General features: G+C 40.1%; 1 protein-coding gene across 7 annotated transcripts in view; it reads left to right on the top strand.

Moving 5' to 3' along the window:
* The window catches only part of Acsl4 (acyl-CoA synthetase long chain family member 4), a 71,652-nt gene that overhangs the window by 14,281 nt on the left and 30,722 nt on the right, over positions 1-26,649 (top strand). For 3 of the 7 annotated variants that reach the window (XM_075958647.1, XM_075958651.1, XM_075958650.1), the window contains exon 2: positions 18,024-18,080. The gene's annotated coding sequence lies outside the window, so the exon portion shown is untranslated. Of the gene's footprint in view, positions 1-18,023; positions 18,081-22,637; positions 22,728-26,649 lie in introns of those variants that run through there. The other 4 variants (XM_075958646.1, XM_075958649.1, XM_075958648.1 and 1 more) reach the window with 2 other exon arrangements.

Below are 26,649 nucleotides of genomic sequence, written 5' to 3'. Positions count from 1 at the left end.
TGTTTGCATTAATTTTTAACATTTTCCTGATTACCAAGCCATTAAATATTAAATTATTTATAGAGTATATTTCTTTTCCAAAGAATTCCTCTTATCTGCAGTTTCACTTTTTAGTTTCAGTTACCCACAATCAGCCTGAACACATTAAATGGAAAATTCCAGAAATGAATAATTCATGAGTTTTGAATAAAATTTCCCACAATGTCTTGTTATTTTACTAATATCTAGTGCTGGACATCTCTCTCTATATATATACCCAAATTCTAAGTTAAACTTTATTATAGAGATGCGTCTACAGGGAAAGAGTAGTGTAGATGAAGTATGGTACTATCCACAACTGCAAGGATGAAAGGAATGCCTTGCATTGTCCTCCATGGTAACAGGGGTGGGTGCTGCTCTTCCTTATAGGTGCTATCCTTTTAAACTACAGGCTAATTTAGAAGAGACAGCTGCAAAGCGAAAACCTTTGCAGTGAATCTCCTACCTTTTTTTAATTCCTGAATTTCTTCCTTTATGTTTTGAGGTTAAGGTCTCAATATGTAGCTGAAGTGACCTGGGACGCCCTTTTTATTATTTGTGTGCATGTGCCTTTGCACACATGGACGTCTAAAGCCAATTCTTGAGAATTGCCTCTCTCCTGCAACCTTATGGTCTCTGGGGACCAGACTCTGGTTTTCAGGTCAGCACATGGGTTTCTCTGCTCGCTGAGCCCTCCAGCTGGCCCTATTCCTGTGTGTGAGCAACATCACGTCTACAGCTTAGCATCTCTCTATAGTTCTCTTGGGATTTTCCTAGGTAGAACTGAATAATTGGTCATTGTCAGGTCCCAAAGAACAAATACCAGGATGAAAAAGATACTTGTCCCCCTACGGTGGTAGGAGTATAATACTGGGGGGCAAGTGGACATAAGGGCTCCACAAAAGGTATGTGTGAGGAAACATTACTGGTGCAGAATAGCTGCCCAACTCTTATCTCTGTGTCGTCCTACATTTCTACCATGTACTCTGGTTACTTGGAATATTTCTCTGTAATGATTGGCCTATTGCTGCGATGATAAAATTTAGTAAAATGAGAAATTTGTTCTTAGCTAACAAGTTTCAGATAGCTGGTGCTTTTCTCAAAACAACTTTACCTGTAAGGACCATAGTATCTTTGTTTTATTCGTAGGGGGCTAAAGTTTCCACCTGTCTGTCTTGAACTTGGGGAGTCTTGTCTTTAATTGAAGGGTCACATTGACCCAGACACTCTTCAAGGGAAGAGGAGGTGAATGATGTACAAGGTCATTACCAAAGATAAGGAGGAAGTGACGGTGTCAGTCTGTACTCATTGTACCTTGTATTGGGAAAACCAGAACTTTGCAATTCAGTTCCTGAAGTCATCTGGGAAGAAGGAACCTCAATTGAGAAAAATGCCTCAGTCTTGTTGCCCATTGACAAGTCTGTTGGGGTATTGTTTTGATTTCTGATTGATGTGGGAGGGCCCAGCCCACTGGGGCCATTGCTGTGCCTTGGTAGGCGGTCTTGGATTGCTTAAGAAAACAGGCTGAGCAAGCCCTGAAGAGCAAGCTAGTAAGCAGCATTCCTCCATGGCTTCTGCTTCAGTCAGTTTCCTGAGTTCCTGCACTGACTCCAGGCTGTAAGGTGAAATGAACCCTTTCCTCCCCAAGTCATGGTGCTTATCACAGCAATAGGAGAAAAAGTAGGGCAGCTTCTGTGGGCTGGCTACATTGTTATGAAGTGCTACAATGTTTAACTTGATGAATGAACACATTCTCCAGTAACAATCTGCAAATGCGAGAGTATTGTTAGATAAACTGCAATGGCTTTTGATAGGTAGCAAACAGCTCATTTGGAAATAGTGACTCTGTTTATAGTTGGTTTTCAGCAAAAATTCATTTCTCTAGTTTTATGTTATTCCTAGCTAAGAAGCATTTTAAGTCATTTCAAATGTTTTCTGATGGTTACAGCATTTTATTACAAAATCATGGAAAATATTTCTTTGGTTTAGGAGAATGACTGCAAATTTAAGATGGAAAATAAGTTTTTACTTGTGGTCAGCTGATGGCTTTATTTTTTAAGGTTTATTTATTTTATTTATATGAGTGCTCTATTTGCATGTACAGCTTTATGCCGGAAGAGGACATCAGATCCCACTATAGATGGTTGTGAACCACCATGTGATTGCTGGGAATTGAACTTAGGACCTCTGGAAGAGCAGCCAGTGTTTTAACCACTGAGCCATCTATACAGCCCCAGCATTTTAAAAAACCAGTCAAACTTGTGATTTTTTTGCCTCATAACCCTAAGCTACGGTAGGATTGACTTCTGCCTCTTGGGTTAAAGAAAAGAAATGGCAGTTCGAAATTGTTCCGTTAACTCATTTGACTTGTATGTATATGACTGTCCTGTAGACTGGTTCTGTAAGGTGTGTCCTTATAGAATTTCACCTTGCCACAAGATGATGTCATCTATAATGTTCATGTTTGAGCACTGCATGACTGAGTTACAACAACAAAAAGCAAAACCAGTTCATATTGTATACGACTTTATAGTGGGCCAGAATCATAACTATCCTTGTTCACCTTTGGTCCAGAGACTGCAGGTTATATACCCTGCTTGGAGTTTAGTTCTTGGCCATGTCTGCAACCATGCCCTGTGGTTGTTAGAGCACCCCTTCCCTTTGGTATCGCTGGCACTGCCCCAGTGTTGCTGAAAGACTAGGATTTTACCTGGGCTGGGCACCTGGCTCTCAACCTCAGTGTTCGACTTTCAGGCACAGTGGTCCTGGAAACTGTAAGAGAAGAACATCAAAAGATACCTTTGTGTTCTTTTTTTAAAAACTCCAGTCTGGAGAGAGCACTAGTGGTTATGTGCTCTTGCAGAGGATCCCCTTCAGTTCCCAGCATGCATGTGGCAGCTCACAGTCCTCTGTAACTCCATTTCTGGAAGATCTAGTGCTGTCTTCTGATCTCCATGGGTACCAGGCATGCCAATGGTGGACAGCCATATATTCAGGCGAACCACTTGCAAACATGAAATAATCTAAAAAGATAATCGTAGCTGCAGGTCACTCTCACATAGCCAGCTGAGCTCATGGTGATGCATGACGAGAGAGCATTTCACAACATCCTCTTGTGCTACTGACCCTGGCCTTGCTTTTGAAGAAGGTTAAGCAACAGATTGCCCCATCTACATGAAAGGACAAACTACCTTCTTTTACTGCTGTTGTTGACATTGATTACAGATGCTTCAAAGAGGATTGAATTACTGCCTACTTTCAAGGAGACATATTTGAGATTAAGTAATCACAGACGTCACTGCAAAGGGATGTCTTAAAGGCACTTTCATTGTTGATCCAGCAGATGCTAAAATGTATTAGGGCTTTATGGGCAGTATTCACCTATGAAATATTAATGCTTACTGACTGCTGTATGTGAATACACAGCTCACCTTCCTTAAACAGGGTTTCTTTGAGATGGAAGAAGGCTTTTCCTCTGCTTGACATCTTCTAGTAATCTGCCATTTCACTTTTGATGTGTTCTTGTTTGTATTTTATCTATTTTGCAGTGCCAGAGAGAAATGCTATATGAATGCTTTACCACTCAAGCTACACCCCCACCCCTAAGCTTTGCTTTTGCCACTCTGGATACGTGTCTTATACTAAAGCATTTTAAATACATAGGCAGTAAAGCTTCCTGTGGAGATGTTCCACCATGGATCTAACTAACCTATTCCAAATTTTACACTTGCTAAAATAACTAGACTGGAGTGTTGTTTGTAAGTTGGCTAGTCAATACCTGAGATTGGTCAGGGCCTTTAAGCTTTCTGTCTGTGGCTTTTTGAGATGGCATTTTTCATTCCTCTGTGTTCTTTAGAACCTCACATTCATTCTTTGTTATGCGTGTGTTTTCATGGCCTGACATTTACATCAACTTTTAAAATAAAAATTGATTTTTAAGCAAGCCAGATAATACTCTCCTCATTAGTGATTGCAGGTATAACTGGATACCCCGTAGCTCTAACTTTAAAGGTCTGTACCATGTAGTTGGATGAGTGAATTTTCTTATAGGTGACCTTGTCCTGTTGTACCTCTGTGTCTATGTTAGCTTGCTGTCTACTTAAAATGTTTATTGAGTACTAAGTTTCATGAGAGCAGAGCATAGTTTATGCTTATGGAATATTTCTTGAACAAATGCTTGCTCGTGCATCTGCAACTACTATGGATTTGGAAAACTAGGTGTTTTTAAATGTGAAGTACAGCGGGGCAGTGGTGGCCTTTAATTCCAGCACTCAAGAGGCAGAGGCAGGTGGATCTCTGTGAGTTCGAGGCCAGCCTGGTCTACAGAGTGAGTTTCAGGACAGCTGGAGATACACAGAGAAACCCTGTCTTGGGGAAAAAAAACTGTGAAAGGAAAGAACTGTTCGATTCCTTCCCTATTCAACTCCATGCACTGGTGCTTGCAAAACCCAGTCAGTAGACCCCTTAATGATTTGTTTCCTGCTTCCTTAAATCTGGTACAACAGGGTAGTATTACTTGAGTATTCAAGGATGACCCAATGATAAAGTCTCTACATTTTTGTGTTGTAATGTTAGAAACTTTGAAGACTTCTTTCTTATAAATTAAAAGTGTATACTCCGGCTGGGTGGTGGTGGTTCATGCCGTTAGTCTCAGTATTTGGGAGGCAGAGGCAGATGGATCTTTGTAAGTTTGAGACCAGCCTAGTTTACAAGAGCTAGTTCTAGGACAGGCTCCAAAGCTACAGAAACCCTGTCTTGCAAGAACTAAATAAACAAAAAACAAATAAGTAAACAAATAAATGATTAAATGAACGAATAAAGAGCGTACTCTTGTCTTTTTAAATGTGATGTTATTGTGATGTTATTTCTTTTAAATGAACACTTTTAAATTTTGAACATTCTTAAGCTCATAGTAAATATCTTAGAGATAGTGCTACTGTCCATGTATAAATGGTGATAGAGGCAAAACAATTATAAAAGCTAGAATTCACTTTGTATTTCCTAGGTATTCTTTTCTGTTGCAGCATCCAAAATTATACATTTATTTTTAGAATATATAAATAAAATTATAAAAATAAACAACATATATGGGTAATCCTTTTACTCAAGAGATACCTGATATTTTAAACAATTTTATAGACATATTTGTCTATGTTTTTTTCATATAGAGAGTCTGAATTTCCCTAAAAGCGAGGCTGCTGAACATGTGCCTTTTTTGCAGATAAATATAACATTTATGGCTTGTTTCCTTGATAAACTTCTCTTTTATGTTTACTGTTTTTAATAAAACTTATTCATTTTCCTAAGATATCTTGTTGTATCTATTTCTTTGTTCAGCTGATTCATTATTACACTAAGTCCAAGGCCAACTGTGTATGTGTTTACTGTTTTCCCACCTGACGAACCAGAGAAATGTGACTGTCAGCAGTTGGACCATTTAAATTGGTGGGTCTTTAAAAAATGTATGCAGTGAATTTTTTTCCTATCATGTTCATTTTGGTTGACCGTGAAGTCTGCAAATGCTTTGCAGGGTTTTTTCGATCTCCCTTTCTCCACATTTAGACTAGGGAGCTGACGCGAATCTTTAGGCCAAAGTGCCAAGCAGACTTACTTCCACAAGCCTCTGCTGGACAGTGTCCTTAAGAGCTACTCCAGTGGCTAGAGAACTTACACTTGAGTGTGTTGCCCATCAAAACAAGAGAAATAGTTTATGCAGCTTTCAGGTTAAGCTTTGTCAAACAGCCTGATAGTTCTCTCCAGGGTTCATGTCTGTATTGGATAGCTAGTGACGATGGTGCCACCAGGTGGCAGTTTATAGGCATGCAGCTATTATTGCCTCAGCATTTGCCACCATTTCAAACACTTTTTCTCCTATGCTCTTCTGTGTTCATGGTTTTATCTCTGTTTCTTTTTTATACTCGTGACACTAATTCTGCAAGATTTGAGCTGATATTCGGGGAGCTGAACACTAGGTGGGCAATTGGCTCTGATAGTCTAGTTAAATAGACTTTGGAATATGAGACATGTTATTAATAATAAGTGTAAACATCCTGAGCAGATTCTTGTTTGCTCTGCTTTATGAAGTTATGGTTCTTTGCGTAAAGGGCGTATCTACTTTGTACTTGGTAAGACTATGAACTTTGCTGTTTTTAATGTAAAACCTCTCAGTGTCGGAGAAGAAACAACTCCTATAAAGATGTGAAGAGGCACATGCTTCAACCTAGCATGAAAGCTGTAACTTAGAAATTCTCCTTGAGCCAGGCAGTGGTGAAGCACACCTTTAATCCCAGTTCTTGGGAGTCAGAGGCATGCAGATGTCTGTGAGTTCGAGGCCAGCCTGGTCTACAGAGTTCCAGTACAGCCGGTGCTACACAGAGAAACCCCACCAAAGAAGTCCTCCTTGATTTCTTCTCTCCATCATCTGACTTATAATTTCATACAGTATTCGTTTAAGAAAGACTCACTATGAATCTGCTCGGAGCCTTCACTGCATCTGTATGGGGTCCGAGTGGTACAGTGGTGATCAAGACCGGCATGGCCTCCATCTTCAGTGGGAGAACCAAAGCAGGAGAACACAAACTCACAGAAGTTTAAGTCAGTGTTCAAGGGTGCTTTGGGGCCCAGTGTCAAATGCACATGGCATAAATGGGCAGTTAGAGAAGGCTTTCTACCAGTACTGCTTAAATTAAGCCCTAAAGGAAGCTAGAAAAAGAATAGAGTGTTCATGGCTGAAGGAAAAATGACGTGCTAGGAAAGGAGGCATATCGACTCCTGCTTGCTGTGCAAGCTGCCTCTCAGCTCCTTAACCTTGGGAGGAGCACTCAGTGCACTTGTGAGCGGGTGGTCTTTTCTCTCATTTTTTAGTATGCTAACGATGCAGCTGCACTGGAGACCCAGGTCATTAGCATTCCAGCAACTCCTTCTCTAGGATCTGCATTAGTTTAGAAACAACCGGATTCGCTTTGTCATTGGCTGGTAATCAAGCAAGCAGTATTTGCTGTGCGATGCTAAGGTTCCCAGAGAATTATAGATGGGAAATTAGAACTGGTTATATTTGTTTACAAAACAGCACAAAATGTGTGTTATTTACAAAGGTAGAAATTTTGTTTGATTGCTGAAGTTAGCGTGACAATTTTTTTTCTGGTTTTTAATGATAAATCGGAACTCATTTTAAAAATATGGACTATAGTCTTTTAAACCCATATGAATGTAAAACAAGCAAACTATAAGTGGAGATAGTCCATTCCTTCCAGTGCATCTGACTTATTTTAAAATATAAACTTTTAAGATGGGAACTTTACTTCAATTTGAAGTCAAAAATTAATCTGTCACTCTAGATTTTAGCTGAATTACAAATGTTTGGTTTTACATAAACTAAAATTTTAGTAGATGTTGTAGAGTGTGTGTGTGCTCATGCATGCATATGTGAGAGAGAGAAAGGGGGGAGAGACAGACAGTAAGTTTAATGGTATATAGCTAGTGCTCTCATTCCTTACATATCACACATGGCTGTGGGTTCAAAGAGGAGTGTGTACCTGGGAATGTTTTGCATAGTGAAGGCTAGCTTTGACTACTGTGGCCATACATCCTTACTTGCTGTATGTAGGAACCAAAGTAGGGGCTAACTAGAGACATCTTAAGAGTATTTTTCCAAGAAAGGGAGTTTGATTCTACTGTCTGGGACGACAGGCATATAGCTCAGTGATAGTCATTGGCAAGCTGGGAAATGGGATCACCCTAATTTTAATCCATTCTCAGTGGATCATGTTTTTGGATATAGCCTCTCATGTGTGTCAGTTCCATGCAGTTACATATAAGCAGTGGAGCCATGGACATGCGTTATTCTTTAAGTGAATCTTTTGTTGTGTATTGCAAAAAAAAATCTTATGCATAGCACTTGTGTTCCTTTCATAATTGCCAGTACTGTGGACTTCCTGCAGCTAGGCCCTTCGAGGTTATTAGAGGACACTTTCATAGACGGGTTGGCCATACAGGAAATGAGATTACGTAACGATACTTTATTGTTGCCTGAAACATTTTGGAATGAAAGCTTTGAGGGAAAGAAATTCAGCCATCCGAGCCCTGCTTTCTGAAGTCAGCCTGTGTACATTTTGCAAGGTCTCCTAGTTGCATAGAATGTCTGAAGCAAGACTGTTAGGCAAGGGGCTAGCCTCCGGAGTCTGGATATTTGTTCCCAGAGACCAGATGGTAAACAAGAAAGGATTATATCATTCACTACTGAAATCCCCTCTCTTCAAAGACTCTCTAAATACCAGTGTAGAAAGGAACACTCTGGGTCTAGTACACACACAGACATTGAAAGAGTAGTTCTTCTTACAGGCTTCATAGATACAGGGACTGAATCTGGACAGCTAGAAATGTTCTCATTACAGAATGAAGGAATGTATGATGTGTTACCAACTAAGTATTATTCAGTTGTCTTCTATTGTTTGTGTACCTGTTTGTTTTAACAGGAAAGGTAAATGGACCTGTGGTACCCACAGAAATGATTCACACTTTCAACTGTGTGTGGAACGCTTCATGGTTGTTGGCTTTTTGATACCGTCTATTCACTTAGTGGTAGTTAAAATATTTCTGGGGGTGACTCATGTGGAACCCAGGCAGTAGTGTTTTTTCCTCTCCCCACCCCGCCCTTCCTTAACTAGCATTTATGTGTTTGTGCTGAGGGATGAAGCCAAGGCACCTACCTTAGTCTTAGCAAACCGTTAGCATTATAGTTATAATAGGAAGTATTGTGTTTATTTGACTTTGAATCTAGTTTAGAAATGGAAGTGTCAGCTGGGCGGTGGTGCTGCATTTCTTCAGGAGGCAGAGGCTGGTGGATCTCTGAGTTCGAGGTCAGCCTGGTCTACAGAGCGAGTTCCAGGACAGCCAGGGCTACAAAGAGAAACCATGTTTTGAAAAGGGAAGGAAGGAAGAAAGGAAGGAAGGAAGGAAGGAAGGAAGGAAGGAAGGAAGGAAGGAAGGAAGGAAGGATCCAATCTACTTCTATTAGTAATTTAAACTCAAAACCAGCCAGGTAGTGGTGGTACATGCCTTTAATACCAACACTTGGGAGGCAGAGACAGGCAGATCTCTGAGTTTGAGGCTAGCCTGATCTACAGAATAAGTTCCATGATAGCCAGGATTATTACACAGAGAAACCTTGTTTCAGAAAAGGAGAAAAAATAAAACAAAACAACTTTGTTGCTCTTAAGTATCATTTATTCCCATGAGTAGGTAGGGTCAAACACCTTTGGGGCTATATTGTTGCCAGCATACACACATATCAGCATACGTTAGATGTAATTAAAAGACTCTTGCCAGGTTTCTACCATATTATTAGTGATAGATACAAGGAATACCTTCTCTGTGGACTGTAAAAAGTGTAGGAAAAAAAATGAAGGTTAAACTTTAAAAAGCCATAATCTCGTTCTTTCCATTTTGGGGTGTTGCTTAGGTGAATTTCAGAGTGTTATACTTGAAGCTTCATCTCAAATCAGATTTATTTCCCATGTCTTGGATATTTTCTCATATCCACAAACACTTCTTTAACAGTGGTGCATTTGGTACCACAAGTACATCACTATGTTACAGTCTCCCTTTGAGGGTCTTTCCTAATGTTCCCATGTCTCTACCACAGTGATGGCTGTGTCTCACTGTCTTTTGTAGGAGTGTATGTGTGCATCTCCATCTCTTATTATTTTTAATTCTACAAGTATAGTCTTAAGCTAACAGTCGTGAGATATGACTTAAGGCCTCTTGCCACACATTGCCAAATTCCTTTCTATAAAACATGTGCCAATTTCTACCCTTAATACCCTTTTTTTCTTTTTGAGACAGGGTTTCTCTGTGTAACCCTGGCTGTCCTGGCACTCTGTAAACCAGGTTAGCCTTGAAGATCTGCTTCCTGGAGTGCTGGGATTAAAGGCATATACCTGGCCAATTTCTACCCTTTTCAACATTATATAAAGGTCCTTTTGTCTGATTTTGATGTCACCATTTTCTTTTTGTTGGCCCTACTTTGACTGAAACTATAATGTGTTCTTACTTATTTCAGTAAGTAAAAGTTCTGGAGAACTGGAAGTAGATATACAGTAAATACTAGACCCTAAGGAGCTGGTAGTTCCTGATCATACTTTCAGAATTACAGAACAGGCTCTAAGACTTTGTTTCTTTCTTTCTTTTTTTAAAATCTTTTTTTTGTTGTTGTTTTTGTTTCTTTGTTTTTTTTTTCGAGACAAGGTATCTTTGTAGCTTTGGTGCCTGTCCTGGAACTAGCTCTTGTAGACCAGGCTGACCTTGAACTCACAGAGATCCACCTGCCTCTGCCTCCTGGGTGCTGGGATTAAAGGTGTGCACCACCACCGCCTGGCAAGACCTTGTTTCTAAAGACATATTTTTTCTTATATCATTTACAGAGGAAATTGCAAAATTTTTCCTAAAGTATTACACCAACCACTCATTATATTAGTCATTTCTGTGATTATACCTATTTGGACATGGTGTGTGTGTGTGTGTGTGTGTGTGTGTGTGTGTGTGTGTGTGTGTGTGTGTGAGAGAGAGAGAGAGAGAGAGAGAGACCTATATAACTTCTGAATAAATAAAAAATCCACACATTTTGTGAAAAGTTCTATTGTAGTAGCTAAGATCTGCTAAGTAGCATGTACTTCCTTGAAGTATTGTTCAGTTCTTTAATATTTTAAATGAAAGCTTGGGAAGCCCAGGCTCATCCATGGTATCAGGACACCTTTTTGGTGTTTTGAGGTAGGGTTTCCCTGTTAACCCTGGCTGTCCTGGAACTTGCTCTGTAGACCAGGCTGGCCTTGAACTCCCAAAGATCTGCCTGTCTCTGCCTCCAGAGTGCTTAGTTTAAATTCGAATGCCACCTGCCTGGCTCAGGACACTTTTTGAATCAGCTTGCCAGGCAGATAATTGGCAGTTCAATGCCTGCTGTTCTACAGTTTGTTGCCTAAGATGTTTGAATTATGGCTGTGAGGTAATGGCAGTGTTCATCTCTTCAAAGTGTCTCTCACCTAGGGTGCTTCAAAAAAGGTCAAGCAGGATCCACCACTGATAGCAGAACAAATAAAGCTCCCTCACGTAAAACTGTCTTAAGAAGCATGTGCTGTACAAACCTCTAAAGGAGAAATGAGTAAACTTGTTTGTTATTGTCGTTGCTACACATGCTGTTTAGATTCACTGTAAGTTCAAGAACTGTTATAGCTATATAAACAATTGTTCTACAAATAGACAGCAATTAGTATCCTATCTTTTAAGGGTTTGGGGCATGATTGGTATATAAAAGTTGAATATATTTAATGTTTCCAGTTTGGCGAGTTTACAGATAAGTGAATACCATAAAATCGCCACACTGTCTGTACAATAAACCAATCCAGCACCTGCTGAACTTTCCTCTCATCTTATTATTTGTATTTGGCTGACAAGAGTAATACTCTACAAAAGTTTTCTCTGCAAGATTTCAAGTCGGCAAGACAGTATTGTTATCTCTAGTCACCATATTGCAGAATAGATCTCTAGGAATTATCTTGCATAACTGAAACTATGTGTTTGTTCTTTGACTACTACAACTTTATTTCTCTCCCAGATCCTGGTAACTACTGTGCTAGCCTCTGCTTCTATGACTTTGGCTATTTTTGATTCCATACACAAGTACTATGCCTCGCTTAGCATAGTGCCGTAGCATAATATTCCTTGATGTATCTAGGAGAAGAGTTCCCTTTTAAAACTGAGTTTACTTCTTCCAGTCTTATAATTTATTTATTTATTTATTTATTTATTTATTTATTTATTTATTTATTTATTATGTAGTTTACAGTATTCAGACTGCATGTATGCCTGCACCAGAAGAGGCACCAGATCTCATTACAGAGGGCCATGAGACACCGTATAGTTACTGGGAATTGAACTCAGGACCTCTGGGAGAGTGGGCAGTGCTTTTAACCACTGAGCCAGCTCTCCAGCCCCTCCAAGTCTAATGTTTCGTTGAGGTGTTGTGTGGCCTGTAATCCCAGCACACAGAAGGCTGGGGCACTAGGATCGCCAAGTCTGAGACCAGCCTGGGCTACATAGAAAGAATATACCTAAAACAAAACACACAAACAAGTAAATAATCAAAACTGCTTATTTTGTCTCTGAAGTCCTTAACGTTGTTGGTAAGGAGTGAAATTTGTCTACAAGAAATTTACCCTCCTTTCTCAGTTGAAGTCTGGAACTTGCCTTTGTAGCTTAGACAAATCTATATCTAGCTGTGTACTAACTAGCTGGGGGAGACGCCATATAAAATAATGGGTAGTAATAGAAATTTTACCTGGGATGAATTTCTTTGGGCATTAAAATTAGACTGTCAGTAGAGTTTGCATAACATAGATATGGTTCTAGCATAGAAATATGACTTCAAAGTTGATAAGTGTAAATTTTATTAGAATACTGTAGATTTAACAATGCAAAGAAATATTGACATTGCCATGGTATGCAATACATATGTACTTTCAGCATGAAAAATAAAAATAGTGAGACAACATTAAGAATTTTGTTTAGTTAAAATAAATTCTCATTTTTCTCAAATATAGCAGTAACCTTTAGTCTTAAGTACGTTTTCTAAATGTATCTTGAATAGAATGTAAAAAAAAAAAAATCCTACCTGAAAAATGGTTTCAAACAAATGAAGGTTGATGTGAACCGTGAGGGAAAAAGTAATGGTTCACACCAGAAGTTAGTTTCTGTTATTTGTCCTCTGAAATAATCGATGTTCTTTTCGTGACAGTGGGATACAGAGATAAGACATGGCTCTTGCTCTTTAGATCTTAACACAGGGCAGAAACACTCAACTTAAGGACTATTGGAGAAGAATTTTAGGAGATCAGAGAGGAGCAGACATTTAAACTTGTGGCCATGAAGGTATTCTTAATAAAGGTAGCTTTGGAGCACAAGTCTGGGTAGAAACAAAAACATGAACTAAAGTTTCTAAAACAAGGGCACTTCTGAAAATGGGATTTTAACAGTTTTTCAGGTAGTAAATGGTTTCTTTGGGGCATAGTACATAGATTTTTTTTGCTTAGTAAAGTAACAAAGTATGGAATCTATATTATTGTAGGCTATTGTGCACTGTTGATAGAACTATAGATACAGATGTTCTTCAAGGCAGTTTGTACTGTATGTCAGCAGACTCCCCACGCATATTCCTGTTGCCTTCCCTCCCCACCCCCTGGAAAGATATTTGACTTGGTAATCTTGATTTAAGGAATACAGGGAAGAATTTTATAATCTTTTTTGTTTTTGAATTTGTTAACGGATTTAAAGCTGCTACCCTGCAGGGAAGTGAGAAGATGACCTGGAAATCAGAAAGGAGATCTCTTACTACTAAAAAACAGCAACAAAAAACAAAACAAAACAAAAAGAACCACCTTTGACCAGAAAGCATTCAAATTGAAAAGAAAAGCTAAAACTGGTGGCAGCAGATGCAGAGACCCACAGCCAAACACTAGGTGGAGCCAGAGGAACCCCAACAGTAGGGAGAGGAAGAATTGCAGGAGCCAGAGGGGTCAAGGACATCATGAGAAAATGGCCCACAGAATCAACTAAGCAGGGCTCATAGAGACTGAAGCGACAAACACGGGCCCTGTATGGGTCTGAGCTAGGTCCTCTGCATATACCTTATCGTTGTGCAGCTTGGTGTTCATGTGCTACTCCTAACAGTGGAGGGGGTGGGTCTCTGACACTTGCCTGAGCTTGGGACCCTTTTCCTCCTACTAGGTTGCCTCATTCAGCCTTGATATGAGGGTTTGTGCCCAGTCTTATTGTATCTTTGTAAGGCCTTTTTTGTGTATATCCCTGGAAAGCCTACTCCCTTTTATTGAAGGGAAACGAAGGAGGAGTAGTAGATCCAGGGGAGACGGGAGGTATAGGAAGAGACTGGGAGGAGTGGAGGGAGGGAAAACTGGTTGGGATGCAATGTATGAAAGAAAGAATGAAAGTTTAAAAAAGAAAAAAAAAGCTATCTGAGAAAAACATTTACAGTATTTCAGACAAAAAATTATTTCCATGATATGCAAAGGATTCTTGATCAATCAGCAATGAATACCTAAGTAGAAGTAGGGAATTAGGCAGAGGACATGAACGAGAACTGAAGAGTTGAAACTGTTTTAGTACATGCACAGCTCAGCGCTGTGTCAGCGAGGGTATGGGAAAGCAGCACACTGATGGGTTATTTCTGGGAACATGAAGTGGCAGGCTTTTTTTTTTTGAGAACCTGTTTATTTGCTGAATATTTTTTAGGCATTCACAAAAATATATAAAAACACTGTGGGTCTTTCCCACAGCTTCACTTAATCTTAACACCCTACATGCAGTAGTATAATCATCAACACTGTTAGAGTGGGTATGCACTACCAAATCACAAAGTAGCGTTTCTGCTAATCTTTTTCAACTTTAGTTTACGGCCTGGGGTCATGTCACCTTGTTCTACCTCTTATTCTCCTGGTACTATAATGCCTTTAAAAAATTCTCTATGCTAGGACCTAGCTCCTCACGCTTGGAGGCCAAGTGCTGCATCACTGAGCTATATCCCCAGTTTCCCAGCGCTGATGGTTTGTAGATGAGATTCTTGAGTTTCCTCATGGAATGTCCTTAGTTTGGACTTCTCTGATGTTTTATCCATGACATCTTGAAGTTATTAAATTTGGGCAGCATTGCCTTGGGAACACTGTGCTCTTGACGATGCGTCATACCAGGGGACACATGATGATAAGTCTCACTGCTCTCCTGCTAAACTTCTTCATTTGGTTTAAGTTGTGCAACTAACTGTAAGTTACTGTTTTTCCTTTCTCAGAACACTGTGGGAATGAAATTATGTATCAGGCCAGGACTTGTGGGATGTTGCTAGTTCCTGTAACTAGTGAAGGTAGCTGTGATTAGTTAGGGGCGTGTCAACTGGGGTTCTCTGGAGTCTGATTTTTATTTTTATTCTTCTGTTTGTTTGAGGCAGGGTCTCACTATGGAGCCCTGGCTGACCTGGAACTTACCATGTAGACAAGGCTTCTCTTGAACTCACAGAGACCCACCCATCTCAGCTTCCCTAAGGTGTATGCCACCATGCCTGGCTTTTGTTTTTATATTTATAATAAATATCAATGTTCACATTCTATTTTATCAATACATATTTGAGTGGATACTTTTGAGATCCTGAATTCCAATTTCAACTTCCCAATTTTTCCTGTTGGTGCTGGCATTCATCAGTTGGTGGGTATGAGCAGGGCCCGTGGAGTCCAGAAGAGGGCATTATTAGATCCCCTGCAACTGGAGTCAGGGGCAGTTGTAAACTGCCCAGTGTGGGTGCTGGGAACTGAACTCGGGGCCTCTGCAAAAGCAATAAGAGCTTTTAGTCACCACTGGACTGTCTCTCCAGCTCCCAATTATACATTTATTTTATGGAAAATTTGGAAGATACTAAATTTTCCTGGAAATACAAAAGCATACAAATATTCAAACTGCTAGTTTTAATATTTGGCATAAATAGTGCACATATGTAAAACTCAAACATGCGTGTATAATAGAACCATAATTGGTTTGGAGATCAATATTTTAAAGTTTTAAGCTGTGTTCCAAGACAAATAGAGGATTATCTATTTCCCTGATAAGATAAAACACCATTATTGCTTAGGAAATTGTTTTGAATTGGTCTCGCTCGAGTTTACTTTGAGGTTTGAATACAATGTGCTGATTTCCTTGCTGTTTTTCCATTCAACTCTGAAACATCCTATTTTCAACTTAACATTGATGCCTGAGACATTAATTACAGGAGAGCAACTCATACCTGGAACCATTTCAACAGATGCTATCACAAGTTTAGTATTTACTTGACTTTTAAAAGAATGTTTTAAAATGATTGCTTAATAGACTCATTTACTTCCAGAGAGGCCCCAAACCAAACACTGGGATGGTTTGTTTCTGAAGTCTGTTCCCAAATATGAGGTTATCTAAAGGTTAAGAACATTTCCATGTATTTGTAACACTTTGGGATCTCCTTTGGAAAAATTCATTTGTTAACTCTCTCATTAGCTCTATGGATGTTGGTTTTTCACCCTTGTGTTTGGTGAATTAGAATTTCTCAGTTCTGTGTCTTCCATAATTGTCCATCTTCAACGCTGTAGTTTTCTACCCCACCAGATTTATTCTGTAGAAGCAAACCATATTATATTCTTTCAGTGTGGGAAAATTTTGCTAAGCTAAGACATTTCAGCTTTCTTATTGTTGTGGTCCTGCTGCAGCCTGGGTTCAGGTCCTTAGATGGGGAAGGGGTGTTGGCATGAAGAAATGAATTGTCTGACCACCAGATGAGTTTCACGGAAATGGCTGGCCCCAAAATAGCTTCAGCCGTCTTTATTTATATGTCAAAAGCAAGCATGCTTTTCCATACTAGCAAACAAGTTTTCCCATCCTTCAGTCTTAACCTCCAGCAAAACCAAATATGTTTTCCCCCATTTTTTTTTTACATCAAAACAGCTTTAAACCAAAAACAACACTTATCATTTTGCTAGCTTGGCCAAATATTATGCCAGGCTTCTCTTGCATCTTTTTTTTCTTTTCAAAACTAAAAGGTGATAAAGTTAGGGCTAGGCACACATTTTCAAGAGTAGCAAACCCGTTCAAAAACAGTTACAGAAATAGGGTCTGCCAGCATTGAATTAGAACAGCTCCTGGGGTCTGCAGTGACAGCCGACATCCCCAGACAAGAAACTCGAGAAACGTCAGCTCCCAGAGAGTTTTAGGGGAAGATATTCGAGAAAAACTGGGGTTTCCAGGAATGATCACATCTGTCTCATGCGTGATTGACAAAATGTCACTAAAACTGCCAAGAAAATCATCAATCATTATAAGAAGAGCATGCAGGCCGCACAGTCCCAACAGTATTCTGCACTGTCCCCAAAGTCCACTGGTTCTTGCCAAGTGAGTCTGTCCCTGTGGGCTTTTGCCTCATCTGGAGCCCCCTTGGAAAAGCACGCATATAGTCTGCAACTAGGCCGCATGGCTCCCAACACCTTATGTTAAAATGGCACGCGGTTTTGATCCAACGCAATGTGCTGGCTTGGTGGGAGCCTAGCCAGTTTGGATGTTCACCTTCCTAGATATGGACGGAGGGGGGAGGACCTAGGACTTACCACAGGGCAGGGAACCCTGACTGCTCTTTGGACTGGAGAGGGAGGGGGAGAAAAGTGGGGGGAAGGGGAGAGGGGTGGGAGGAGGGGGAGAAGAATGGGAGGAGGGGGAGGGAAATGGGAGGCTGGGAGGAGGTGGAAATTTGTTTTTTTTTTCTTTCTTTTCTTTATTCTCCTTTTATCAATAAAAAAAATACATAAAAAAATAAAAAAAAAATAAAAAAAAGAAAAAAGAAAAAAAAACACTTGTATATTCATGATGAAGAGAATTCTGAGTAAGGTTTGCTTTATAATTTTAGCAAAATTATCCCTAAGTCGAATGTGCTTATGATATTCTGCATAGGTTTTCTATATTACATGAGCTCTAAGTTTATTTGGCTAGAATGAGACTGGGAGGAGGGTGCTATATTGTGGAGGGAGCCGGGAAGGGTTGAAGATTAGTTCTGTTGTATAGGGAATTCTGGCTAGGTTAGAACATGTAATTTGATTTCTTTTCTCTGGTGGGCAGCCATTACATCCTTCATTTTCCTATTTGGTGCTAGGTGTCGCCGCTTTAGTTGTTGGGAAAGTGGGACCAGCAGCTGAGACCTTTAGAAAAGGACAAGAGGCTGCTGCCCCTTTGAGTGAGCCCCACTCGCTTAGCTCACCTGAACTCCTAATGTTACTACTTCACGTCCGGCACTCATCTTAGTAGTTCCGTATATTTGCGTCTGGTGTCTGGCTTTTCCTGAGCTAAGGTGCTCAGAGATGTGAGCTGTCACCTGGGTTTCTTTGGCGAGGATTCATGTCCCATGTCACAGTACTCATAACTCTTGTCTCTCACTGCAGAATCAAATCGCGGGAGAGATACCTGTTCTTCTTAAAAGGGAAAGAAGACATCTGTAAGTATGTGTCCTTCAGGACTTAAAATGTATAATTGTATCCATGTTTTGAGGCTATTAAGGGAGCAATCTTACCAATATCTATAATGTTAAAAAGGCAATATTTGGGAAAGTAAAACGGGAAAACGTGTTTACTTTATGTAACGTCTAGAATTTCAACCACATGTAATTCAGTTGTAAAAGGAGAGGACTAGTTAAATCCTTTCTTTGAGTCATGCATGCCCCAATATGGAGGTCCAGAGTTTCAGTTCTGAGTACCAAGGTGTCCAGGCTATCTTTTGGCAGGCCGAAGAGCTTCCTTGTCTGTAAACGGGGCTGAATAGCAAGCACACAGCCACTGATGCACCGTAGCAGTGAACGCTCATCTCAGAGATGGAAGCTTATTATTGTACCTTAGTGGCTCTTTCTCAAGCTGACGTTACTGAGCTGATGCGCACAAACTTAACTAGCAGCATTGCCCTTCACTGAGGTGCTTATTTCCGGACTGTGATGTGGAGAGCCAAACAAATGCAACAGAGCCCTTGAAGTCATCATGTCTGAGACTTAGAACTGGAAAATCACCCAGATCAGTGGTTTCCAAATGGGATTTGTAGGCCAGTGCCAGCTAGTGGAGAGGTTTTTACTAGGCCATTCTGGAGCATGGCTAAAAGGAGCAGTAGGCTTGCATTCTCTTTTTAAGGCTAGCTATTTTCAATGTAAAGGCTATGCTGGTCTCAATTGGGAGAGGTAAGCATGCACTTTATTGTATAAAACGACAGGGACTGTAAATGCTAGGGGCATTTTTAACACCCATACCTCACAACAAAATAGCTCTGTGTGGTTATGCTTATCCTTAAAAACCAAGCCTGTCTTTGATGTGTTGAAATGTGAATCTAACTTTCTAATTTTACAGATGAGAAGTGACAGGCTCATTTGTTTCAAACCTGACAGCTCAGCGACTCTGACGCTGCCTCTCTCGTATTTCTGGTCTTCTACGCATTGATTTCAGTGTACTAAGTTACGACTTTGAAACAGAAGATAAGAGTAGCTCTTCCGTGCTAATGACTACTTTCCAAGCATGAGAAATTCAAAAGACTTAATGCTCTTACATGCCTAAATTGATGGCCTCTCGTTGGTTCACATTAGGAGAATCTTAAACATGACCACGGATGAGGCCAGAATTAGCTATCTGGGAATTCAGGTCCCTCAGGCTCTGTGCTACTGCATAATTGAAAAACTAGGAGGCTGATCAGTCTGTTCAGCTTTCCCTTTGGAAAATAGGTTGCTGCCATTGGGAGCAGTGTATCAAACCTTTGGCACTACCTTGTTCTTGCATGTACACCGACATGCACAGGTACACACTTACAGCAGCTGGCCTTGGCCAACCCAAGTGGAGTCCATCTAGGCTCCGGCAGAAAACACGCTCTAGCAATTGGCAGCTATGTTCAGGAGCTTTCAGATCGTGCCCTGTGGCGCTTTGGAGGCTCTCCATCAATTGTCATAACTTTGCTCCAGCTATCTCAGAATAGATTTCAAAACAAAACTAATTTCCTTATTGCCTTTGCTTCCCTTGCCTCGGTGAAACATGGGCCACATAAGCAATATGAATGTAAGAAGAAAGAGCAGAGTGGAATATATTCCTGACCTTAGCATGGAGACGCTAACATTAAGAATACTTCTCCATGATTTTTTTTAATATTTGACTTTGTATGATTTTGTTGTTCAATGAAGAATTTATTATTTTTTGAACGTCAGAAGCCCCTCTTGGTGAATTGTTAAGGTAAATGTGGCATTGGAGAATTTCTCCTATGTGCCCCTTTCCCCTTTACTCTCACTGATTGGCCATGACATTCTAACAGGTTTATTAGTATTGGAGTTTTTGTGCTTTTTAAAAGATCTCTTTCTTTATTATGAATACCATGTCCTGCCTGCCTGTATGCCTGCAGGCCAGAAGGGGGCGCCAGATCTCAGTACAAATTATTGTGAGTCACCTTGTGGTTGTGGGAACTGAACTCAGGACCTCTGGAAGAGCAGTCAGTGCTCTTAACCACTGAGCCATCTCTAGCCCCCCCCCCCCCCTTCTTTTTTAGACAGGGTTTCTCTGTGTAGTCCTGGAACTCACTCTGTAGTCCAGATTAGCTTTGAACTCACAGAGATCTGCCTACCTCTGCTTCTCACTGTGATCAAAGGCGTGTACCACCACTGCCCAGTAAATTCTGTTTTTTTCTTTAGTTTTATTAATAATATCTATGTAACACTAAAGATTGAAGTGTTCTGTCTCGAAAAACCAAAAAAAAAAAAAAAACAAGAACAGTGTGATAGAAATATACATCAGGATGGTTAGGCAGCTAGACTGAAGAGACTTACTTGGCCTCTTTATAAGAAATGGTTTAAGACTTCATTGCATAATTTTTAGCAGTATAAAGTACTAGGAAGCACCATTGGCTAAGAACCAGCCTATTAAACTGCCTCCACCCTCCACCTCTATCAAGTAGGGCAGGTGGTGTGTGTGTGTGTTAAATACTTAGTTGCAAAATTCTGCCTGTAACACAAAGGCATTCCTGTGGAAAATGTTACTGGTTACAGGGATTCTTTTAACCTAATTCAATTGTTGACAACTATCCTTCAGTTGTGAAACTTCCTTATAATAGGTAAGGTAACAGGAGATAGATGCATAGCTTACAGACGGACTGTGCAGTTCTTATTTAATAAAAACATAGTCACTGTAATGCCTTTAAAGGTCGGTTCTGTAGCTGTGCTATTTTGGTTAACATACGTTAAAATTAAAACTAATATGTTCCAACCGAGGAAGCACTCCTGGTGAACCAAAGGTCTATGGACAGAAAGAAAGTCTACCCAGCAGGTCATTATTTGGGCAACAAGGCTTCGTGCACAGGAGCCTGTAGAAGTTACTCCTGTGCTGCCTTTCTAGGACCTTGACATCGTCTTTGTGCTGCCTGCTTCGCTTTTAGAGCCTCAAACCTTTCATAGTTCTTTCCAAATACTTAACTCCCTGGAAGCTTTTCTCTTTTCACGGTGTTTAATGAACTTGGATTGTAATATCATGCTGTGCCAGTAGGTGGTGCCACCTGCTAATAGATTTTTTTTCCAAGTTCCTTAAAACTTTGGATTAAATTATATACAATTACTAACTGTAAGAATACATATTTAAAAATCAATTGTGTCTCTTATCACTTAGAATGAATACTAGACATCTGGTTTTATGCAGTATAGATGTGAAGTGTGTAGGCAGTAACATTGGCTCCTAAATCTCCATATTTCAACATACAGAGATAGGATCCCAATTATACTAAACTGTGACCTAGATAAGCCATCTGATGCATGCTGGGGATCCTCTTAAGGCATTATGGGAGGGAGGGAGCTTTTTCTAGAGCATGAACGAGTGTCTTCACCATGGCTGCTGGGGTGCTTGCTTTGCTGGGAAAAGCTGGGAAGAGACTGGCAGGATGGCGACTTCAGGAGTTAAAGCTTCTCCAGGTGATGAAATAGACAGGTTTGGCTAATCTTAAGAGAGACACACTCAATGAGCAGTTGTACTCATGAAATGCTTTAAAGCAAAACGATAACTAGTTAAATGTACATGTTGGTGGAGGGGAATGTGTGTGAGCATGTGTGTGCTTGTGAATGCGCACAGATATACATGTGCAAGCGCACACACACATACACACACGCTTGTACATTCTCCAAGTTTTTAATTTTGCCGAGTTTTAAGTTTGATTATATGAATTATTTGGTATTGATTAAAATGACCGTTGTTTTAGTCTTATAATTTGTATTTGAGTCTGACCAGGGGAGCCTGATCTATATATTCTATGGAAAGATTTGGTGTTAGCTAATCGCAGCTCATTTATTGTCTTAAAATGTTAGCATTTTGTATGTTTTAAAGTTAAGCTGTAATGTATCTCTTAAAGGTTGATCTTGTTTACCAAGTGTAGGCATCCATTTTGTATGTGACCATTCTCATGTTTCAAATTCAGAATAGCTATAAGAGTATGTGAAATAATTTTTTACAAAGCACGCCACCCTTTTATAAAATCCTTGATGATGCAACATCTATTTAGAAATATGATCTTTTAAAGTATAGCAGGTATTCTTATCTGTTTAATCTGTTGAAATTTTATGATTTAATGTTTGGTAGCTAGGACTGTGGGCAAATTATCTTTAGTTGATGTTTAATTTATTCATAAATAGTATGTGACTTGAAAATTTGACTAAAATAATATTTGTATAGTTGATTGTTGATTTTCAAATTGATTTACTAAGCATTTTCATAAAATCTTGGTGCAGTGTTCCTCAACCTTCCTAGTGTTGCGACCCTTTAATACAGCCCCTCATGTTGTGGTGACCTCAAAACAGAATTCTTTTCGTTGCTGCTTCATAACTGTAATATTGCTATTGTTGATGAATTGTAATGTAAATATCTGGTCTGCCACTGCTATGGGGTCGCAACTCCCAGGTTGAGAACCACTGTCTTAGCGTGAACAATATACGGTGCTGGTTTGTTATGGTGGTGGCAGATGCATTGATCTTTGCTTCGTTTTGTTCATTTCTAAAACTTTAGTAAAAAGGATCTTGGCATTAATCATCTTAAACTGGTATTGCATCACACGCTTCTGGTGGAGAAATTTCTTTTAAATTCAGACTTTACACAGTATGTAATGTTTACTTTGGGCCCTAGAGCTGGATGTATCGCTAATGCTTTTTGTGTTTAACCTGTCTCGGGGTGTTTGAAGTAACTGGAATGAAATACTTACCAAATCTGACTTCAGAACAAAAGTAAAGCCGTTGTATCTGATTCTTCACTACACCTTTTAGGATTTTCTAGACATCTGAAGGGCTTTGGCCTTGCCCGGTGCTTTTGGAGGAAGGGCAAATCAGTGCTCTCAAATCGTTGCCGTTATTTCTTCTTGTATGAGGCCTGCCACTCTCACCTACTTCGAGTTCCAGTCTGAGCAGATGGTAGAGACATGGACTTGCAAGTGAATAACTTGAGTCTACTCTCCTCAGCTGTGCTAACTTTGGCTAACTGTACCATCCCTGAGTTTCCTCTAGCTGTAAAGATACCACCTTAAATTTCCCTGACTAATCCAATGACCATGTCTGTCTAAGACTTTCCCACAGTAAATATGTATGAAAATGCTCCCCACCTGGACTAGCAGAGGTCTGAAGCCACAATTAACTCTTCCCATGGGTGGATCCTATTCTGAAACAGAAGTCCATCACCTGGCTTCAAGGACACACAACTCAGTTTGGACCCTATTAACACGGGGGTGCAGTGTGGTCTTCATACAGGAAATGGCAGCATACCTTCCTGCTCTTATGACAGCGGTCTTTGCGCTCTGTGCTGGAGAGTCTTTCCAGTTTTATGTTTTCATTAAACAATCAATAACTTTTCCACGTTCATTTTAGTTACCAAAGATTTTAAGAGCATTGTGTTTTCCAGAACTTTGACACAATATTGTCTTAACGTTTAGCTGAAGTTAAGTATACTCAGGTTATTTTGTTTGTAATTTCAGTTTCTAATCCACACCACTTCCGTGTATGTTTTTATTCAATACATTTTTTGAACAGCTCTTGTGGTTGACGAGGTTTCAGCAGCAAACTGCCTCTTCATGAAGTTTCTATTCTAATGGAGACGTAGACAGTAAGCATGAAAAATAGGACCCAGTGGTTTATTAGTGGAAGGTGGTGAGGAGAAACATCAAGTGAGAAAGGGAGTGTCTAAATGGGGTGACTAGGGAAGGTCTAACTGGGAAGGTAATATTACTTGATTAAATATAGAAAGTAGGAGAAAAAAAAACAACGTACGTGGGTATCTTAGGAAAATAATTCAGGCAGAAAGAATAATACAGGCAAGCCCTGAGTCACATCATAGTATAGCCCAAACAGTAATGAACACCTGGGACTGGAGCAGTGTGCCAGGGGAGGGCGCAGTAGGGGGCGAACTCAGAAACACACAGGGAATACACTAAAAGAGGCAAGGCTGGCTAAGACGCAGCTGTAGAGAGAACAGTGACTCTGCTTTGAGCCTGCTGAAATTTGGGCACTTAAATGACTTTTACCATTGAGGACACTGTTGATTATTCAAATTGGAAATTTCAGGGGACTTCCGGGCTTATTTGGGAATCATTACCATATGTGATATTTCACTCTGTGAGAGGAAATGAGATCAGCACAGGTATGAGCGTAGCTAGAAAAGCAATTAGGATTGACCACTGTACTATCGAGGGATCAGGGAAGCAAGGGAGAAGTAAGGAAGGCTTGGCAATGCCAGCAAATGGGAAGAAAGTGAAATCTGCTGTCTTGGGGAGTGAATGGAAGAGATTTTAGGCAAGAAAGGAAACTGCTGTGTTAAAGGGTGGCCGTGAAGGAAGATGACTGTGGGGCTTTAACTGTCCTCTGGGTCAAATGGTGTGGAGGTTATTGGCGACACTGGTCAGAGAGAGCAAAGACCCGAGTATAGTGGGTACCAGAGAAAACAGACGTGGACACGGGGTGATGGAGTACACAGACAGCTCTTTTTTAGAATTTCCTTCTTTCATTCATCCTTCCTTTCTTCCTCCCTCCCTCTCTCCCTCCCTCCCTCCCTTCCCCTCTCTCTCTCTCTCTCTCTCTCTCTCTCTCTCTCTCTCTCTCCTCCCTTTTTTTTTTCCTTTTTGGTTTTTCGAGACAGGGTTTCGCTGTGTAGCCCAGGCTGTCCTGGAACTTGCTGTGTAGACCAGGCTGGCCTCGAATTCACTGAGATCCACCTGCCTCTGCCTCCCAAATACTGGGATTAAAGGCGTACACCACCACTGCCGGCTTTTTTTTTCTTTTCTTTTTTTAAAGATTTCTAAAGAGAAGAAATGGGGTATAGCTGAGAGTTAGGTATTTTTAAAAAAGGATTGTTTTCAAGGTGAAATAAATGCTAGGCTGTTAGAAGAATGCCAATGGGAATGATTACTAGAGCAGCAGATTGACTTGTAGACAGGCGTGATGTCCCGATAAAGGGATGGGAACACTGGCATTTCTTCCAGTCTAGAAGAGAGCTGAGCTTATGCCATAGATACATGGAAGTGAGTTCATTGCTAATGATTCAGGACAGCAACTGAGAATAAAAATGTAGAGGAGTAAATGGAGATCTGAAGACAAGGCAGCAAATTGAGAAGCCTAACGCAGGTGTTTCTGTGTATCTTCAAGTGAAGCATTCAGCACAATAGTGTGTTCCTGCGAATTAAGCCGCCTGGGCCCAGGTGCAGGTTAGCATGTGATTTAGCTGAGTCAGTTAAGCAACCCAAGTGAGTCCTGAGAGTACGGCAGAGGCCAGTTCTGATTACTCGGGGATTTACGTAAGGAAGACAAAGCGTTCCCCTCAAGAAAACTACGACGTTGATAATTCAGATGAAGCGGCTGCCGCAGATCTTTTCAAGCTTTTACCTGTTCAAAGCCACACTTGATAGTAGACACTGAGGCCAGACATGACTTCTCGCTCAGTCCAGCGTGCTCATTGTCTGAGATGCCAGATTTGTAGATAACAGTTCATTTCCCCTAGAACAAGAGCAGTTATTCTTTTTTGTGCTAAACACTGAAGATTATTGTAGAAGGTATTTCCCTTCTACCAAGACGTAAAGCCAGCATGTATAAAACATTATAATATAATATATATATTATAGTTATTGCTATTATAAATGATTTAAAAAATACAATGTATTTATAGTCAAATATATAAGTGTCTGAGTTCATTTTCTATTTCTTTGTATTTGGTACCCTAAGTTTGATAATTCCTTATTTGAGAATGGGGTGGAACTGTCCCTTACGGACATTGTATAAATTTGAAGACATGCTTCTTGTCTTCAATTATTGTCCCTGAAAATGTATATACTCAAATATTTTTTTCAAGCTGCTTCTCTTTTGTACTTTTTTATACAGCTATTAAGAACTTATTTTTTAAAAATTATGCATGTGGGTAGCTTGTCTCGGACTGACTGTCTTTTACAACTTTATCAAGGAGTAACAAAATACCTTTGTTACAAGAAAGAAATGTTGGAGCCAGTCTGGTGGCACATACCTGTAGTCTCTGCACTTGGGAGACGGAGGCAGATGGATTTCTGTGATTTTAAAGCTAGCCTGATCTATGTAGTGAGTTCTGGGCTAGCCAGGAATACACAGTGAGACCCTGTCTCAAAAAAAGATGTTGGTCTGTGCTTTAAAGTTAGCCGCCCAGATGTGTGGATGTGATGATGTAATAAAGTAGCAGTGGGGAGGGTAGGCATTTTTAGTGATGTAGGAAAGTAGATGAAGGGAAGATTATTTTAGACTTAGGCAGGTAAAAAAATCTCTGATGGAAGAGTGATCTTGGGTGTTTGAAGGCTGGGCTCTGCAGATGCTTGAAAGCTTACTTGAGGTGAGTGACTAGACAAACATGCCAGGGAAACCAAAAAAGCAATTTCTAGGTTTAGTGTAAATCAGAATGGAAACTTGGAAAATCCCAGATAAATCACCTAGGCCCAAAATAGTAAGGTAAAGGTTGTCTTCTATTTGGGTTCTTGAAGTGTTTTGAGGAATTCCATGAAATTTTATATATATATCTTCAT

Source organism: Microtus pennsylvanicus, chromosome X (genome assembly GCF_037038515.1).
Source record: "Microtus pennsylvanicus isolate mMicPen1 chromosome X, mMicPen1.hap1, whole genome shotgun sequence".
Lineage (NCBI taxonomy): Eukaryota > Metazoa > Chordata > Mammalia > Rodentia > Cricetidae > Microtus > Microtus pennsylvanicus.
The sequence above is the reverse complement of the archived record's forward strand: the minus strand, read 5'-3'. Positions and strand labels throughout refer to the sequence as shown.